Consider the following 18,572-nt stretch of genomic DNA (forward strand, 5'->3'; position numbering starts at 1 on the left):
ACCTCTGACTGCGAGGTCCATCCCTCTGGTGGCTAAGAGCTTTGTCCACCTCCTTGTTCACACCATGAGCAGCCAGCCCAGCGCTAAGGGTGAACTCTCAAATTCTGGGGAAGACAACAAAAACATGCTGGCTGTATTGAAAGGCATGAAAACAAAACAAAAAGGCAAAATGAGAATATCAGAAAAAGAGACTGAGAGCTCATCTTCTTGTATGTGGGTCAGCAGAGCTGAGAGTTGCAGCTAATTTTATAATAATCTGCAGATCAAAGAATATTTTCACTGAAGGGTGTTGCCCCTCCCAAGAGCTTTTTTTCCCAGTTCAGCTCTTCCAAAGCTCTTCCCCAGCTCCCTGATGCATTTACTTCCTTGAAGTAAAAATGTGATGGGAAGTATCCGACCGGGCACTGCAGAGACTCAGAGGACCAGTGGGGCAGTGGTGGGGGAGAAGCTCATGTGGGGAGTCTGGCATGGGGACACAGCCAAGGCAGCCCCTGGCAGGGTGAGAAATGGGGGACCCCAGCTCTGCAGAAAGTGAGCCCCAGCTGCCCCTCCTCCTCAGTGTGCAATGGGCTTCAGGCAGGCATTTTAACTACAGCTCCCTAAGGTGGAAAAGAAAATAGAGGATATGTAACAGTGCCCAAAACTTTGCCTTTCTTGTCTGGGTGTAGGAAAGAGACCAGGGACAATTTCCCCAAATAACTCTTTAAAAATAGATACTCTTTGAAAATATTCCAAATTAGAAACATGGTATTTTTACCACTGTTTCAACATTGCTTTAAGTCTAATTGTCTAAGTCCCTGTATCTTGTGTCTCAGTCGCTTTGTAGGACTTCAGACACTTGTAGGTCCTTCAGATACCACTCAGTCCTTCACTCAGGAGGACTTCAGTCAGCCTCACCTCCATCCCCGAACAGGTGATGGAATCACACCTCCTGGAGGTCATCTCCAAACATGTGGAGGACAAGAAGGTGATCAGGGATAGTCAGCATGGGTTCACCAAGGGGAAATCATGCTTAGCCTTCTGTGATGGATGACTGACTGGGTAGATGAGGAGAAAAACTGGATGTCGTCTACCTTGATTTCATCATGGCTTTCAGCACTGTCTCCCGTAACACCCTCATAGGCAAGCTCAGGAAGCGTGGGTTGGGTGAGTGGACAGTGGGATGGACTGAGAATTGGCTGGATGGCAGAGCTCAGAGGGCTGTGATCAGTGGCACAGACTGGTTAGAGGCCTGTAGCTAGTGCTGTCCTCCAGGGCACTGCATCCAGTCTTGTTTGACTTATCCATCAGTGACCTGGGGGAACAGAGCACCTCAGCAAGTCAGGGGAGGTGATCCTCCCCCTCTGCTCAGCCCTGGTGAGGCCACTCCTGGAGCACCGTGTCCAATTCTGGGCTCCCCAGTACAAGAGGGACATAGAGCTACTGGAGAGAGTCCAGCAGAGGGCTATTAAGATGATATGGGGCCTGAAGCATGTGTCAAACACGGACAGGCTGAGAGAGCTGGGCCTGTTTAGCCTGGGGAAGAGAAGGCTGAGAGGGGATCTTATTAATGCGTATAAATATCTGAGGGGAGGGCTTTAAGAGGATGGAGCCGGTCTCCTTTCAATGGTGCTCAGTGACAAGACAAGAGGCAACGTGCACAAACTGAAGTACAGGAGGTTCCGGATGAATATGAGGGGGCACTTCTTTGATGTGAGGTTGACAGAGCACTGAACAGGTTGCCCAGAGAGGCTGTGGAGTCTCCTTCTCTGGAGATATTCAAAACCCACCTGGATGCCATCCTGTGCAATGTGCTCTGGGTGACCCTGCTTGGCAGGGGGGTTGGACTGGGTGATCTCCAGAGGGACTGGGTGATCTCCAGAGGTCCCTTCCAGCCTCAACCATTCAGAGATACTTCCAAAATGGACCTTCTGTGAGCAACTGTCTCCTTTCATGTGTGCAAAGGGATTTTTCTTAAACTACCAGCACCAGCAAAGACACTACCTTGGATTCAGGCAGCTAACGCTGTTTGAAACGTGCTGTGCCCAGAGCAGATCCATACACATGGTGGTCAGCACATCTGAAATACCCACTCCATTCTTCCTGCTGGAGCTCTGCAGAAGTTGTCTACAAAACAGAGGTTTTTATAAGGGAGTTATAGCTCATTACAGACCCCCAGGCAGTACGTTTCAGTGTTTTAGTGATGTGAATAGCTCTCCTTTGCTTGCTCAGTTCAGTCATCATTTCATTGCATACCCATTGTGTTTCACTGTGCTTATCTCTGTGCGCAAGTTTATTAAAAAAAAAAAAAAAAAAAAAAGATGAGCAACTTCACGTCTCTTCCAGTTCATCCTAAAATAGACCCTAAAAAAGAGACTTTACATGTTTCCTTACAGTTCATCTCTGTTGCACTACAGTGCAGAAAAGTTCACTGAACAGGGAACAGCAAAGATGAACAAAACAAAACCAGAACAAAACTGAAGGGAAGCAAAAGTTTTATTTGAACTTTATGTTATACTCTGTCTATCAGCAGGGCTGAAAAACAGTGTCTGTGTTAATGAAGAGTGAGCATTAAGCAACACTTCTGATTTCTGCAAATAAGAAAAGACTTTATATTAACTTTATTAACCTCTCCACTTTACTTAAAAATGGTAACTTGGTTTCCTTATGGTCTTCTACTCTTGCCCACTCAAAAGGCTTATTCTTGTCTTCTTTTATGGGCTTTACACCCTAACTTCTGTATTAAGAGAAATAACACCACCTCTATTTGTGACAGGTTTTGAGATTTTATTTCTGGGAAGGCTATTGCCTCATCCTTTGTACTTCCTGATAACTCATGCGAAACATCTGACACAGGGACTTTCTTGTTCCCCAAAATGACAACCACAGCTTGAATAAAATGGGAAAAGAAAAAAAAATCAACAAAAAAACACTTCATCAAATAAGTCTGTATTTCTAAGCGAGATGGTTTCGTAAGCTGAAACTTAGGTAAAGTAATTAAATTTTAACTTCTTGGAGATTTTCATTGGTATATCACATTTATTTTTTTTTTTCCCTAGAGAATTAGGATTTAAACCTTATTCACTTCTATAAAAGTATCTTAAGAAGAAAAGTAGACTTAAGGTTTTACTTAGGGCCTCTAACTTAATTATTGCATGTTGTAGTGATTAAAATGACTCTACATCCTCTCATGTTTTCTTTGCTGTACACTCTGGTTTTCTATTTGAAGATATCTAGATATAATATTTACATACTGCCCTGTAATACATGCCATATTGCCTTTTTTAAATTTTTTATTCTTTTTTGAGAAATAGCATTTTATTCTTGCCTGGATGCCTAAGAGCTGCTATTTAATATATTAAAGATGAATAGTTTTATTATTTTAAAATATTTTTACTCCAGATTTAAAGAATATACTGTCTTCCATTATTTTAGTTATTTCTGATTGCAGAGGTTGAATGTTACATGCTGTAGTCAATGCGTTTCATATGACAAATAGTTCACAGCAGTGGGAATCCTGAATGCAAACAATGGGTTCTACTTTGTGTGTAAAAATTAAACAGGCTTGTGTTGAATGGAAAAATATCTCTGGCAAGGTCACCGTTACTTGTGTCAGCCTGCTGTTCCTTTGAGTGTTCAAAAAAATCCCTAAAACTGAAGAGAGCAGTGAACCTCCTGGTCTAATTAACCTTGAGCTTAACGGAGAACATACTTAAATGTTCAACAGCAGCACACTACGCCACAGTAGTTGCATGAGAGGATATGATAAAAGTATAAAAAAATTACTTCCACCTTTTTGGAAGGAGGGAGAGAAAATGAAACGTGCTTGCTAGCTACCTAGACTGCAGATCCCATGCTTAATTGCTTACCTCTCACCATTTGGGGTAAAGAACTGTACTTACTGAACTAAAAGCTGCTCCTAGCTAGGCGCTAAGCAAGGTGCTTACATGTCCAGAAACATCACCCTCAAGCTTGGCAGTATCTTCTTCCTACTCAATCCACTGGTGATTCACCTTGTCTCAGGATTAGGCTGCTAATGACCATTATTTAATAACAACCAAGACTTGGAAATATGCCTCTGATTACACCTGGGAGGCTGGGAAGCTCCACCTCTGTGGTAGACTCGAATTCTGCAAAATCTGATCTAGATTTGCTTATGACACCAACAAGTACAAACTTAAGTTCAAAAATCGAAGCACCCAACAGGGTAGAAAGTGAAACCAGCTTAAAACAGTGACTATGAGAAGGGTGACCTCTGCTCTTATCCACCTGTTCTGCTTTTGGTGCAAATATGAAAGTCTGATGGCAATGCTTTGGAGAAAAGTTTTCCTTGGAGACACAAAGGGAGTTAGACAAGGATTCCCAGATGTGATCTGGCAACCAAGTTCCAGGAGCTCATTAAAGGTCTTAAATGTTTCTTTTTATGTAACATTTGTGTTAAACTTTCATCTTAATTGCTGTAATCCATGTTTGAAATGTTCAATAAAACATATAAGTGTTGTATTACCTTACTGTGGGAAAGAAAATTCAGTACCTACACCTCGTAAATGCTAAGCTTATTAGAAATATTAATAGTTAACAAGCTCCCTGAAGACAAATTTTATCATTCCTTCAGAAGCTAAGCTCTGAAAAAAATATGAATTTGTGTGCCTAAAGATAGGAACCTCTTCATGAACATGGATTTAGTGGCAGATGACTACTATGCCACAGTGAGCCTTATGACATGTAATTGTTGATTTATAACCTTAATGTACTTTATTTCCTTGATGTAGTTGTAAAAATCTTGCTCGTGTGGTTGAGGGGGATCTAACTAGCCTGAGTGTGTACAGTCAGGTCTGCTGAACTGAAAATCCTTGGTGGAAGTTCACCTCCTGTACCTTGCTTTCTGCTCCCTATTTTAAAACTTTCGTCTTTTATTCCGATCATCCTTAGTCTCTATTTCTTTTCTCCATGCTTTGGCTAGAAAGCTCACGATGAGCCTACAGTAGCTAACAAACCCTTTGTCTTTGCAATTTTTCCTTCAGCCTGCACTGCTGCACTGCTTCTTGGTGTGGGAGGAGGCAAAGTAGGATGTATGGAGGCCGAGTTGCTATGGGGAAAGAAGTGCAAAGGGAAGAAAGGTGGATATATGCAAATAGGTCAGGCAACAGAGAGAATGGAAAGAAGGAACAGCAAGCTGACAGAAGTAACGGTGACCTCGCCAGAGATATTCTTCCCCATTTTGGTGGTTTGGTATCTCACAATAAGGTGGGGAGTACATCTGTACAAATACTCAATTACTGCACAAAGGGCTTACTCTGTCCTTAATCCATGTACCAGACTGCTGATGTTGCTGTTCTTTAAAAGCAGGGTGTCATCATCACCTGCTTTTTTCCCCATTTTCTCTTTCGGTGTTGCTGGTGCTTCTAGTTGAGCTATGCAGACATTGACCCGTGTGTAGTTAAACAAATCAACCTGTCTGCAAGGATATGTGTAAGAAAACAAACGACAGAGCAAACAGATGACAGAACAACTGAGGCACATTATTAGCTTTGTTTGCTCAGCAGCTAGGACTGAGACTCACCTTTTAAAGATCTTCTGGTTTTAGTGCTTCCTACTATAGATGATGTGGCATTAGGAACCTTGAGTGTGTACTTACGTCCTCACAGAGGAACACCAGAACAGAAAGAAGACATGCTGTTCTTATGCTGCGATTAAGATGGAAGAAAAGAAAACACTGACTATAGTGGCAAGTAATTTTTTGTCTTTGTTCTTTTATTTTTTTTTTAAGAGGCTTTCACCTTAGGTGAAATTTGCTTATACTGAAGGGAACTGGTAATGGTTCTCATTGACAGTTAGGTCTTGTGCTGTGGCTGTACAGGAGCACAATAAGCTGAGTCTCTGGTGCAGAGAGCTGCAACTTGGAAATGAGAATGAACTTACACTTGTCTGGGGCTCCATCACCACAGCAACATCATGAAGTGGATGAGGCCACATCTGCAGGTTGTGGTCTACACTGGAAACTTTTTCCCAGGCTGTCTGGTAGATCAACACCTACCTGGAGGTACTGTTAAATGGATGCAAGACTTTCCAGAAGGTGAAGGTTACAACAAAGATTAAATGTACTTCAGCTTTCTAGGATAAAGGATCTAAATAATCTAGCAATTTTTTGTGTTTGTGATATTTTGGACCGTCAGCACAGTTTTAAAGAAGCTGTCAGACAGAAAGAGAAATGTTCAACCCAACAGCAATTATTGAATCAGCTCAAGTGCACAATTCCAGACAGTGGTGGTAAACGAAAGAAAAGGCAAAGATCAGAGGTGAGTTACAGGTGCAGTCAAATGACTGGGCATAATGATCGGCTAAAGTAGCATTCCCACTAAAAACATGTTAGCAAAATCTGTAAATTAAAAGAGCAACAAGGACACTTGTATGAAATCATGCCATGTTGACAAGAACTACTTGTTCTGATATTTCATCAAACACACGTGGCTTTTAGCTATAACATTTCACCTCACTCCTTTGCTTCTCTGCAAGAGGGAAAGGAAAGAGCCATGCAAAATGTGCTGAAGGGAGCCTGTAGGGTGGTGATTGTTATGTTAAGATACAGTAGGACATAGATTAACTGCAGTGGGACATTGGACTAAGTTCTTTGCCTAGGATTCACTTTTACCCATCCTACAGTCTCTGCCTTCCTTGCATGTCAGGACCTGCTGCCTTTCTCAGCAGTCTCTGCCTTCTTCTTGCTGCCACTCAGGAACCGCATCTGTGCCACTTCTGTGCTCAGAGCAGCTCCCTGGTCTCATGGCCCCTCTCCAAGGTCCTCCTGAAATTCTGCTTTTTTTGTGAAGCCTCCAAGCTGTTAACACCCTCACAGGTGTGCCACGAGGGAATCTCAGACGGGCGTACTGAGAACAACCAGCGTGGAGCACGGTTTTCCGAGGCAGGGTCGCTAAAACGAAGGGTGGGACTTTTTGTGGCGGGGGGCTGCATCCTGTGGAAATAAGTGGAGGGGAAAGTGTGGCAGGAAGCACAGAAACAGCAGCCAAAAGAGAAACAGCAAATGCTGCTGGAGACAAACGGGTAGCCCTAATTTTACCACATCCTGCTGCGAGAAATGAACACAGAGAGCAACCGCGCTGAAAAAGAAGCGAAATAATGCCAAGAAGGCAGAAGGGGGGGGGGGGGGGGAGGAGATGCTTTTAAACACTTCCCATTGAGGCTGGCAGGCCGGGCCCTTCAGACGGGTGTGTTGTATCGGAGAATCCCCCAAGGGCTCGGGCTGGAAGGGGCCTCGAAGATCATCACCCGCCATGGGCAGGGACGGCACCCACCACACCAGGCTGCCCGGGTCCCCATCCAGCCTGGCCCTGAGCCCCTCCAGGGATGGGGCACCCACAGCCTCCCCGGGCAGCCTGTGGCAGCGCCTCCCCGCCCTCAGCTCCCCGCTCTCCCCTCCCGGGCCCCCGGAGCCCTCCCCGGCCGCCAGGGGGCCGCGAGTCCCGGCCTGACCCCGAGGCTGCGGGGGCGGTGCGGGCGGCTCGGCCGCTGGCCCCAGCCCCGGCTCCAGCCCCGGCCTCGGTCCCTGCCCCGATCCCGGCCCCGGCCCAGCCCGGGAGCCCCGGGGCCGCGGCGAGGAGGAGCCCGCGACGCTGGGCTGGAAGCGGGCGGCCAGGAGGTAAGGCTGGGCTCGTCCATTAGGGCTCCTGGGAGCCCTGCTGCAGCCCCCCGGGGAGCAGCGAGACCCCTCTCGCTGGCTTCCCCTCGCAGAAGTCTGCGTGCTCCCGCGGGGCTTGTTTGTGCCTCAGCTCCGCAGCTTGGCTTTGGCTGAAGTTTTAGGAGCGTATGAAGAGCATGAATATGCACTTGTTGGCAGCCAGAAGCAGTCAGCAGCCTCTGTATTCCTCTCTCGTCAGTGCTACAGCCTCTTCATTACGTGCTCTGAGCACTGAAGCAGCATGGAAATGCATCTTGTACTCAAAATAGACACCGACAACCCTTCTGTTTAATTTTCTTCCATATTACTCTGTTATAATCAGCGTCTATTGTTATCTTAAAAGAGGATTAAGTGTTTCTTCAGGAGAATGAGAGCTGTCAGGAGTGGTATGTACACGGGCGACATCCAGACTTGTAACACATGGGATTTGCTCGGAGGGGATCTTGGCTTTGGCAATCAGCAGCTGATAGGAGTTGTTGCTTTTCGTGATTGCTGGCTGCATTTTCATTCTCTAAGGATGGGTGGCTTTCTAAGAGGCTGGATGTTCACGTCTCACTGAGCAGAGGTCTGCAGAGGACCCATGCGAGACGTTATCTGGGTGTTTTCTAGCCCATTCTGCTGTCATCTGCTTATGAAATAATGCAGCGCAGGGAGCTAGTAGTTCAAGACTTCAGATGCGGGCACTTTAAAATTACTAGTCTGCTCGTTTTTTGACTTGTTTGAAGTCAATCCACAAGTAGGTGGATAATTTGACTGTAACGGCGTGTGTTTAAAATAGTGATTGCTGTTTTTTAGCATGCAGGATTGTTTCAGCCTAGGTAGCTGGATTGGCTGCCAGCCTCCGAAGCTGACTTGACCCAGCAACAGGACGTTTCAACAGAATATGCTGAATTCCCCAAATCAAGTGTATGAAATAAAATGTCACAGGTCTTAGCAAATAAAAATAGACGCGTAGGAACTCTTGTCTCCCCTGGGATCTAGGATTTATGATGGAAATCATCTGTCATTTCCTAATGCCACGCATGCTAATTGCAAGTTGAGGTTAATCATTGCTGTGTAAGGGAGTATGTCAGATCTTATTTTCCATCCCATCCACATGGGATAAGCTTCTAATAAGCTCTGATCCCTCAGCCGCATCCACACAGCAGCACTTTCCTGGGTTATCCTGCCTATATCCCAGATAATTTTCCAGATGGTTTCGGTTTTATAATTTGCATTCAAAGCAGCAGGGCATTTTTGTCCCACGGAGACAAGGCGTTTTGTACAGAAATGCCCAGCATTTCTGCATGTAAATCGAGATCAGATTATACATTTTTGTAGTTGTGAATTAATATTTATTTTTGGCTGTCTAATTTGGCCTTTAGAAAAATGTTACTTTTAGGGAGTGGGAGCTTCCCAAAAGCAAAGCCACTGTTGGTTGGTCTTTTGACTAAATTTTTGGATGCTCATAAGCCACTGAAGACTTAATCTGCTATGATTTTTTTTTTCTGTGGATCAAGGAAGCTAGAAGCTGGCATAAGTAATCTATGTATTTATGTAGACTGAGCTGTAGTAAAGCAATATGTTGTTTTTGTCTGAAGTTAGCACTTGGAGTGTTTGCATTGAAGGATTCATTTTGTTCTAGTTTGAGTAGCATCCATATGCTAAAATAACCCGCAAAGCAAACACGTTCGCTTTCCAAAGCAGAACTGAAGGGCTGGAGAATAGTGTGAGAACACTTAAAAACGTGTTAATCGGGTTCTTCTTTGCATCCCTAATCCCCAAGCAGACAGACCTCATGTACCCACGTCTTCCAAACCACCTTACGCGGTGTCTGCCTGACTCCAAAACCGTCCTGAACGTGGCGTGTCTCCCTGTTGAAGCAGAAAGTTTGTAAGCGCCTTATCTAGAGCTGCTGGAGTCGAGCATCAAAGCTCTTAGGAGATCAAGAAACTGGGGCACCTGGCAAGCATGCTGTAAACACACACACACACGCACTGATAGGATCGGTCGTGCAGGCTTTCTCCTTAAAACATCGCCAGAAGAGGAACCAGCCTGCACCCTGCCATAACAAGCAGGCGGCGGTGGGACTCCTGAAGGGTAGGCTGTAATCAAAACCTGGCCTCCTGCTCCTTGTGCCCAGGGGGGATCAAACCCACGTCTTCCCCCACCTGAGGCTGAGGTAAGCGAGTGGGAGGCGTGCTTCTGCCCCTGTGTTTAACCTGGGCCGTCTGGTGGAAGAGGCTGCAAGTTGCCAGAGGCCGAACTGAGGAGCAGCAGCAGGAACCTGGCTGCTGCAGCGCTCCCCGTGCTTCCTGGGAGCCACATCTCGCAGGGCTTGGTTGCTGGTGATAAGACTGTTATCAGAGGTGGGAATTTCCACATCCTCTGTGTTTAAAGAGAGGAGTGACGCTTGGCTAGTTAAGGGAGGAAGAAAAAATAAGGTTATATCTTCGAGTGGCCTTTTCCCTTGGGTCTTTAAGGCACAGATCATCTGAGGATGAGAGGGAAATTCCTCATTCTGTGATACTTGCAGTGCTTTGTTTTGCTAGGACAGTGTTTCTTTGTCTTAGGGCAGGAAAGCACCTGCTTTTTTGGGGGAAGTGTGGATAAGAAACACTGGTGTCTACGTTCATTTCAAAGCTCCTTTATTCAAAGAGATAACACATCTTATTTTTGGCAGCCGTGTTTGAAATTGTGAGGGTGACCGGCAACCTGCTAGTACGAGCTGCCTTGCCAAATACTATTGCAAAACACTGCCACCGTAGGAGTGGTGTAACTTCACACACCGTTACATTTCTCTCAGAGTAAAACAAATCAAAGGAGTACCAGCACCCGGCGCTGTCTGTGGTGTGCTGCTCAAGCGCAGGTGGGTCTCAGCTGAGAAACAAGGTGGCACAGGGCCTGCCAAAATGTTCCCATGTGGTTATACCTCTGCAATATGGTATATTGCAGATATACATACAGACCATAATAATGGTCTATGTGGTTACACCTCATATTTGAGTATTTATTGAACTACTGTAGAATTGAAGTTATTCACAAATATTTATATTTATCTAAACAATACAGGATGCAAAATCTGTTATCTAAATATACACAGAGTGTGTGCCAGGTTTTTTTTTAGGTCTTACAACTTTCCTGTTTGCTGTTAAAACATGGCACCAGGTGGAAACAGTTCGTGTTTTTCAGAAACTACCTTGATGGCTATCTCACAGCTTTGCACCATTAATCTTTGCTGAAAGTATTATTTGAAGGAGAAGCTGTGTTTGGGGGACGTGTGAGCTTTGTTGGTCCGTGATGTTGCCTATCGCACAGCATTACTGTGACAACTGTTTATTTGGGCCATGGGAGATGCCACCAAAAAAAAGTCTCAGCCTCAACTTAGTGTTACCTACCAGGAGGCCCCATCTTCTGCTCTGCGATTTATGAACAAGGATTGCTATCGAGCCCTTAAATATGTTTCTTACTAAGATTAGTAAATAAGAAAGGATTGAGCATTCAGAAAATGAATACTTAAATGCTCTGGAATTTCCAGCTTATGTTATATGTTTTTCTTTAATGTTGGAAGGAGCATGGAATTGGGATAAGAGGTAATTAAAGAAAAAAAAATCACTTTTGGATGGGATTTAATCATACCTTGCAAAAGGAAGATGCATTAAGCCCAGAAGTTTGGAGTGCTACCAGAAAGTACTAAATGGAGACGTTTTAGAACAGCTCAGAAATAAAAGCTACCTGGCAGAAGCACCCGGGCTGTCAAGTGCCTGGAGACAAGTACATCAAAGGACCGGGGGACTTCTGCTTCCTTGCTGCAGAGCAGGAGTGGTGCATCTTGATTATATTTAAAATGTTTTCTGTTTTCTTTGGACTCGCTGCGTCTAACAAGTCTTCTCTGCCATCCCTCCGTGTTCAGAGCCCTTATTGAAAACATGTGGGGCTCCTCTGGAAGGAGACCGCAGAACTGGCCCTCGGTAGCGTGCCTTGAAAAAATCACGTGGGGCTTGGACGCGTGACAGAAAAAATGAGTAATTGCGTGGCTCTGTCAGGAGAGGGTGGCCGACGTGCTCGCAAATTTTCAAACGTCTCAGTGTGAAGTGTTTGTGTCGAGAACAAACGGAGCTGTTCCCAGTGATGTTTTACATCTTGCGTATGCGTACACACACATTATATATAGCTCTAAAGGCATATACTAAATAGATGGGGCGGACTTCAGAAATTTTTGGAGGTTGGCTGCCTTCTTGGTGCTCTTTTCATGTTAACTAATATGTTATGCGGTGGATGAATGGGATTCTTTACAGAATTATCTAAAACCGGGCACTGGTTTATTTGAAAACAAAGGGTTTCTTTAGAGCTAAGTTTAAGCTGGCATTGCCATGAATCCTAGAATTATTCTACATTTAAATGAGAGAACAGTGATGCACTTGTGCTTGTGCTTTGAGCAGCACAGAGCTGTTGACCAGCGATTCAGAGGCCGCTGAGCAAATCTTTCTAGGTTCGCTTGCTGAGGTTTCCAAGTCTACTTTTCCCTCCTTCAGCCTATAATGAAAAACAAAGGTAAAAATATGCTATAACTTGCACCGATCGATTTATGTGGAGGTGTGCAAGTTGCTGTGAAGTGTGGTCGAAAAATCTATAGCAAGCCGAGTGCCCTGTAGCAGTTTGAATGTGTACTTTTTCTCTGTTTTGGTTTGGGGTGTGTGGGATGTAGTGTATAGCAGCAAAACAATACCTCGCTTGTTTATAGAAATGCTTGGGAAGAAGTGGTGAGAAAGAGGAAAATATTTACAGTAGCTTTCTACCCAATTAAAAATCAGAAGGCAGACTGAAAACAAAAGAGTTCACCTACCATCCACGCCAATTAAAAATATTTTTTTTCTGCTTGGATTTTAATTTACACATCCAAGGCAGTGTAAATATGAACTAGAAGCCTGCCTTAACCTACGCCAGTTCAGAATGCCGTCAGATTTATGATCCGCTTGGTTTGGGTTACAGCATCTGGGTAGTTAAGCACATTTTATGTGAACTGACAGAGGCTGTTAGAAATTCATGAACAGCCTTAAAATGTTAAACTTGTGGAGTACTTCCCCAGAATGTGTAAATAAGGCCTGTCTTGCAGGCATAGCTCTGCAACACGAGCTGGCTAGGATCCTCGGTTAAGATACTCCTTATGTCTGATGCCCTCAGACCTTCTCTCTGGTGTTTAATTATCTGGGAATAAAAACAGAATCCTGTAGCTTTTCTCGTGTATTAAAAGGTATCCAGAATTTGTGTGTAAATATTTTAATTGTATTCGTTGATAGTACATGAGGTTGTTTCTTTTTTTCCATATTTTGTATGAATTAGTTTATAAAGAATTAAAATAGAGGTGAAATAAGGAATGGCATAACACTTGCAGGGTTTTACTCAGAAATGAAGTTGCAAACTTGTCGACATGTGCAAAAATTATTTTAATATTTTGTGTAGGGGCATCACTTGAAATGACCTGAAAGAAATTCTATCACCAATCACCCAGGCAAAGCACAGATAATTATGCAGGGAATCATGCTGGATGCATGAGGTTAGGAAAACAAACAGTCCTTGATAAGGAATGTGTAGGTAATGAATATTTCCAGGGATGCACTAGCAGCTCCTTTGCTGCAGAGCAAGGGCCTCGTAAGGAAAAGAGGCTGGCAATGTGTCTGAGAATATAAAGAGGTGTCTTTCAAAGACAGTTGCACACACACATGGACATGTGCACAATTTCACCCTTCTTAGGAAAAAAGAAAAAAGTTGCATCAAGAATTAAAAATATGTTGACAAGAAATGAGGAACTGGCGATGGGAAGCTGGAGCATTCTTTGTCTTGGTGACTGCTTTATGACTCAGGAGCTGGGAGAGATTGATGGCTTGGCTGCTTGGCCTTCTGGTTTGCTTCTGCTGTTTTCGTAAGAGTCAGAAAGCCCCCAGACATTCTTCATTGGAGGGGGCACAGATTATTACCAATGGTATTTTAAAGCAGATGTAGCTAAGGAATAAGTGCTTTGGGATTGTTTGCCACAGTTTGTTTACAGAGCTACCAGAGACACCCGTATGTCACATCAGATGTCAGTGGGAATGGTCAATATGCAGTGGTCAAGTACGCCATCTGATCCTTTCCACTTACCACATTTTGGTTTGGTTTGCTGGATGAACGTGAACTTCTTGGAGTCCTTTCAGATGAAGCCAGACTGAAGGATGTTCTCCTGTGGTGCTGCTAGCCGCCACCCCCAGGTCCTCATTATAAGCCCATTATAAGCTCATTAGGACTTATCCCATCCATAGTTCTCTGAAAAAGAGATGATTCCCTTCTTGTTGTAGAAGTCTTGTAAAATAACATCCACCCCTTACATCTTTTTCCCCCTCTACTAAGAACTACCTTGTTCACCCTACCCCTAGATCATAATTTCAGGACTACTTTGCATTGTCATTGCTGTTCCCGAGGTGCTTTCTGGTGGGCCCATGTGTCTCCTAGGGATTCAGCTACAAACAGAGTGAAGTAGAAGATTTTTTTGAGTTCAGCAGATGATGCGCAGGCATTGCACTCCAACACTTCTTTTGATATCTCATAACAACGCTTGCCTTTCTTAGAACAGCTTGGTACTTGCCTCTTGTGACCTACTGTAGCCTGCTGTCATGTTGTTCCTCATCCTGTATTTGATGTTTCCTGCCTGTGGGCACTATCTTGTATATAACATTTCACTCTGTCTTCTGAGATTAGTACTCTATCCTGACAATTGTATATTTAACCTTTGTTTCTCACACACTAAACTATTTATTCTTTCTGCATCTGTAGTTTAATTGTTACAATGCCTTGAGGCAATTTCAAAGCCTTACTAAAGGAAAGATGTGACATCTGTACTTTCTCTTCTACCTATCTGGAAGGCCTGTCAAAGGAGGTTAGCAATGTGATTTAGCAAATCTCGTTTGGCTACAGGTTAAGCTTAAGGTGCTGCTAATTCGTTTGTTCTGGATTATTATTTTTTTTCCCCAGGGATTTGAAGTTAAATTGACTCATTGGGTCTGTAATTTCATTTTAACTAAGGTGGGTGCTATGTTTGCTCGTTTCCAGTTTTCAGCTGCATTACATTGCTTATCCTTGATGAGTGACCTGTAACTCTTGAAACCCTGAGCTACATCCTAGAAGGAAATTAATCAGGCCAGCCAATTTGTAAATCTCTATTTTGCCTATTATTCTTACCTGGTTTTTGTTGTGTTTGCTTGTTTGTTTTCTCCATTGTAGGCACCTGCATGCACTCTCTCCTTCTGGAGGTGAGGCAGCAAGGTTTTCCTTGCTCTTAAGACACAAATATATGGATTTTTTGTTGCTATCCATTTTTTTTACTTGTATTATAATTCTATCTTAACCATGCTGATTTCTTTGCCTGTGTACTCATGGAGATCTTACACTTACCACTAGCAATGTGACCATGTTTTCACATGCTGTCCTGAGCTCCTCTCCGATCCCGAAACACAAGACTATACAAAAAAATCTCCTTCTGCAACTTCTGTGGTTTATTTTTAGAGGGCACAAGGACAGGTTATTCTCTTTTATTGTTCCTGGAAGGAAACTGCTGCTTTCACGTCTCTCTTTTAGTAGTTTCTCTTGTGAGGTAGATGTTCCCGACCTGAGTGTGGTGACTTTGCCTTTGTTACATTTATGAGCTCCCTCCCTCCCCTCCCATTCCATGAGTTTAGTCAGCTTGCTGTCTGAACTGGTTGCTCTCCATTTGCCTAGAAACAAATCTAAATGATCTGCTGTGTTCTATATTTTCCCCATTTTTAATTAAAAAAACTAATTTTGAAATAAGAGGAGTGCGAGTCTAAAGGATGACACAGCTTCCCATCAATTCACAGGCCTTTGTTCCTGATGCTGTGCAGATACCAAGGTATCATGCCTTGTTAGTCTCACTCCAGGCTTTTTAGTTCTGTGTCCAGCTTGTTACCTGTGTGATAACTCAATCTGAGGTACCAAACAGATAACTCTGGTGCTGCTAGATACTTTAAAGTGGCTACAGGCCTCTTCAAACAGACCACTCCTGCTGGCACAAGTGGCTGGCTCCTCCAGCGCTTCAGACCCTGCAGGCCGCCGCCCCACGTGGTCCCTCACTATCCCCACTGACAACAGATCTACCACAGGTTTGAAAGTGAAATAAAGAGCAGGCACACTTTCAGATGTGCCATTACGGCATGTACCCAGCTCTGGTCGGTAACCTGCATCCGTCTGTGGTGGGTGTGGATCACCACACAGAGCTGGGATGCTGCATCCATTACACGGTTGTCTTTGTCATGGGCAAGCACTAGGCACTGAAAGCTGCATCAAGTCCACATTATGCTAGATAGGTTGCACAAAATTGCTAAAAATAACTTCTTTCCCAAAGAACCATGCTCTGGCTTTTATTCCTCACTGATGAGATGAGACAAGTTGCAGCTGCAGTGTGAGAAGGATCCACATGTACTAATGTCTACAGCTAAGTAAGACTGACTGTGACTTTGATGTTTACTTTTTACAACCCTTCATATCATGTACCTAAGTAGAGATCAAAATAGTTTTAACAAACTAATTCCCTGAACATATTGATGCGTGCACCCAGGTGCTCATAGGGAGCTCCAGTCTCACTGGGGTTGTCGAGTTGTCTACCAAAAATTTTTATGTAAACTGGTGTTTCTGCTGTTGCTCATCTGTTAACACAAATGAGCTATTAATGTAAGAACTGGGGTGCTTTCAGAAGAAAGTAACAAGTCTTTTTTTGAAGTGGACCAATTGGGATTTTTTTTCCTAGCTACATGAAAAGGCTGTCCTTTGCAAGCACTCTTACTTCACTGTGGGACAATGACTAAGACCTCTTGGAAATTTTGAAGACTCAAGGTCTTTTCCTCATTCTACTGCAAAACCTTTCCGTGTGCATTGGTTGAATCTTTTAGTGTGTGTTGCAGGTACTTTTTTATTGCTGTTTCCATGATTTACAATGTAGTGGGTCTTAATTTTATTGTTCATTGGAATCCTAGCAAGCTCAGCCAAGAACACACTACTACAAGCAAAGAAAATGCTACTTAGTCAATTTATTGGGATTCAGACTTTGGTTTGTTACTTTATTCTCCTTAGCCAATATCTGGGATTTGGTTTGTTTCTTTAGTCTGACTTCTTCCAAGTTTGGGATATATTCTGTGCCAGTGTTCTACAGAAGTAACCGCAGACCAGTGTCAGGTCTATTCTCTGTTTAAGGCTCTTCAGTAAATTGACTGCTTAACTTTTCAGGTCTGGGCAGATTATGTAGCAGTATTTGACAATTTTATTCTATAGTGTAAAATACAAATCCCATGGTTTATGTGTTCAGAAGATAGTGACGAGTATTTTCTGAAATGACTTTTTGTTACTCTGGTGTATTTTCCCTCTGTGTAAGTCTGGAACCACCCCTATATATGCATGCACATATACATATATACACCTTTTTTTTTTTTCCCTCACAAAAGAAAATCTCTGTGTGTTTTTCACTTCATTATATAGTAGAGGAGTGGGAGTGCTGCACATTTTCCTGTCTGCTCCCCCCTGACACTACAGGAAGCCATGGGTTGTGCTCTCAGCTTTCCTGGACACACAATAAAACAAAAATATAGTCCTATATAAATTCAATAACTAATCCTCATATCTTCATGTTTTGTTATGCCAACAATTCCAGCATCCAGTAGGTATAGTTTGTCTCTGTACCACCATGGTAGGTGCATTAATGCTTTCAAGATTGCGTTTTTTTGAAATGTCCAAAATTTCTTTCTCTTTGGCGTTAGCTTAATGTTTTTTGTGCTCTCTTTTTGTCTCCCTCAGCTTCTGGTCCTTTTGTTAGTTGATAGAAACTCTGCTGTCACTCCGTGATTCAATAAAAGTGTTAAGTTGTTCTGGCTAATGTGACTTGAGGCATCCTTCCCATAAACAAGATTGTAAAATCTGGTACTCGTTTAACTATGCAAGTTCACAATGAACGCAATAAAATGTATATGAAAAGCTTTACTGAGCAATTATGCATGTAAGAACACTGGAGCCAGGCATCTGCAGTATCAACAGCCATCTTGCTTGCTCTGATGTTTAAAGAATTAACTATTTTTCCCCTTAGTATGTAAGCATTTCTCTTTTCAAAATTAGCCCTTATTCTTGTAAGAGGGAGAAATTAACAGTGCTGTGCTTTCGAATTTGAAGGTAAGTTCGAATTGATAGTAGAGACAAATGGGTGAAGAAATGGAAATATCCACCCCGACTTTATCTGTGTTTCTTCCCAAAGGGCATGTGTTTAGGGACAGGCATGGTAAGGGGTCCAAGACAGGCAGACTGAAAGCACAGGGAAGCTCGAGGAGAGAAATTGTCATGGTTTTATGGGTTAATTTTGTCATAGGAACCAGCTGCGGTTTCACAGGGGTGGGTGAGGACCGCTGGGCTTGGCATCTGCCCACCACTGCCATTTCCTACCAGAGGTACCAACCTCCCAGATCTTGCGTGCGTGTTCTCAACTGTCTGCGGGTAGGCATGAATCGGTGGCAAAGAAAAAAATGATTAGTGTAGGGCTGGAAGAACCTTATTTATATAGAGGTAAACGATGAAACAGTATTTCTGAAGTGGGTATTTTGAAGGGCTTCCGATTCAAATGTACCTTTCATTTGTATAAAGCGCTGCAATTTGTAGAAATCTGCTAGTGACTCATCCCAAACCTGAGGGGAAGCGGAGCTACTGTGACAAAGATAGATACTGGAGCACTGACACGGTATCTCCTTCAGACTGAAGTTAAATTTTCACTGGTTATTCAGGAGTGAAAGATATCAGCACCTTCCTCCAACACCCTCCAGTTGGCTTTGCTTAGCGTGGTGCGTATTCAAGTTTAGGGATCCTCACCAACACTGCCCCTGCATCTGAACAG

At 43.5% G+C, this 18,572-nt stretch overlaps 1 protein-coding gene across 1 annotated transcript in view; it reads left to right on the forward strand.

Moving 5' to 3' along the window:
* The first annotated feature begins 7,549 nt into the window (after nt 1-7,549).
* The window catches only part of LOC311222384 (serine/threonine-protein kinase Sgk3), a 53,676-nt gene continuing 42,653 nt past the window's right edge, over nt 7,550-18,572 (forward strand). Inside the window, exon 1 of the mRNA XM_084306647.1 lies at nt 7,550-7,636. The gene's annotated coding sequence lies outside the window, so the exon portion shown is untranslated. The remainder of the gene's footprint in view (nt 7,637-18,572) is intronic.

Source organism: Netta rufina, assembly GCF_964035555.1.
Source record: "Netta rufina genome assembly, chromosome: 2".
In the NCBI taxonomy this organism is placed as follows: domain Eukaryota; kingdom Metazoa; phylum Chordata; class Aves; order Anseriformes; family Anatidae; genus Netta; species Netta rufina.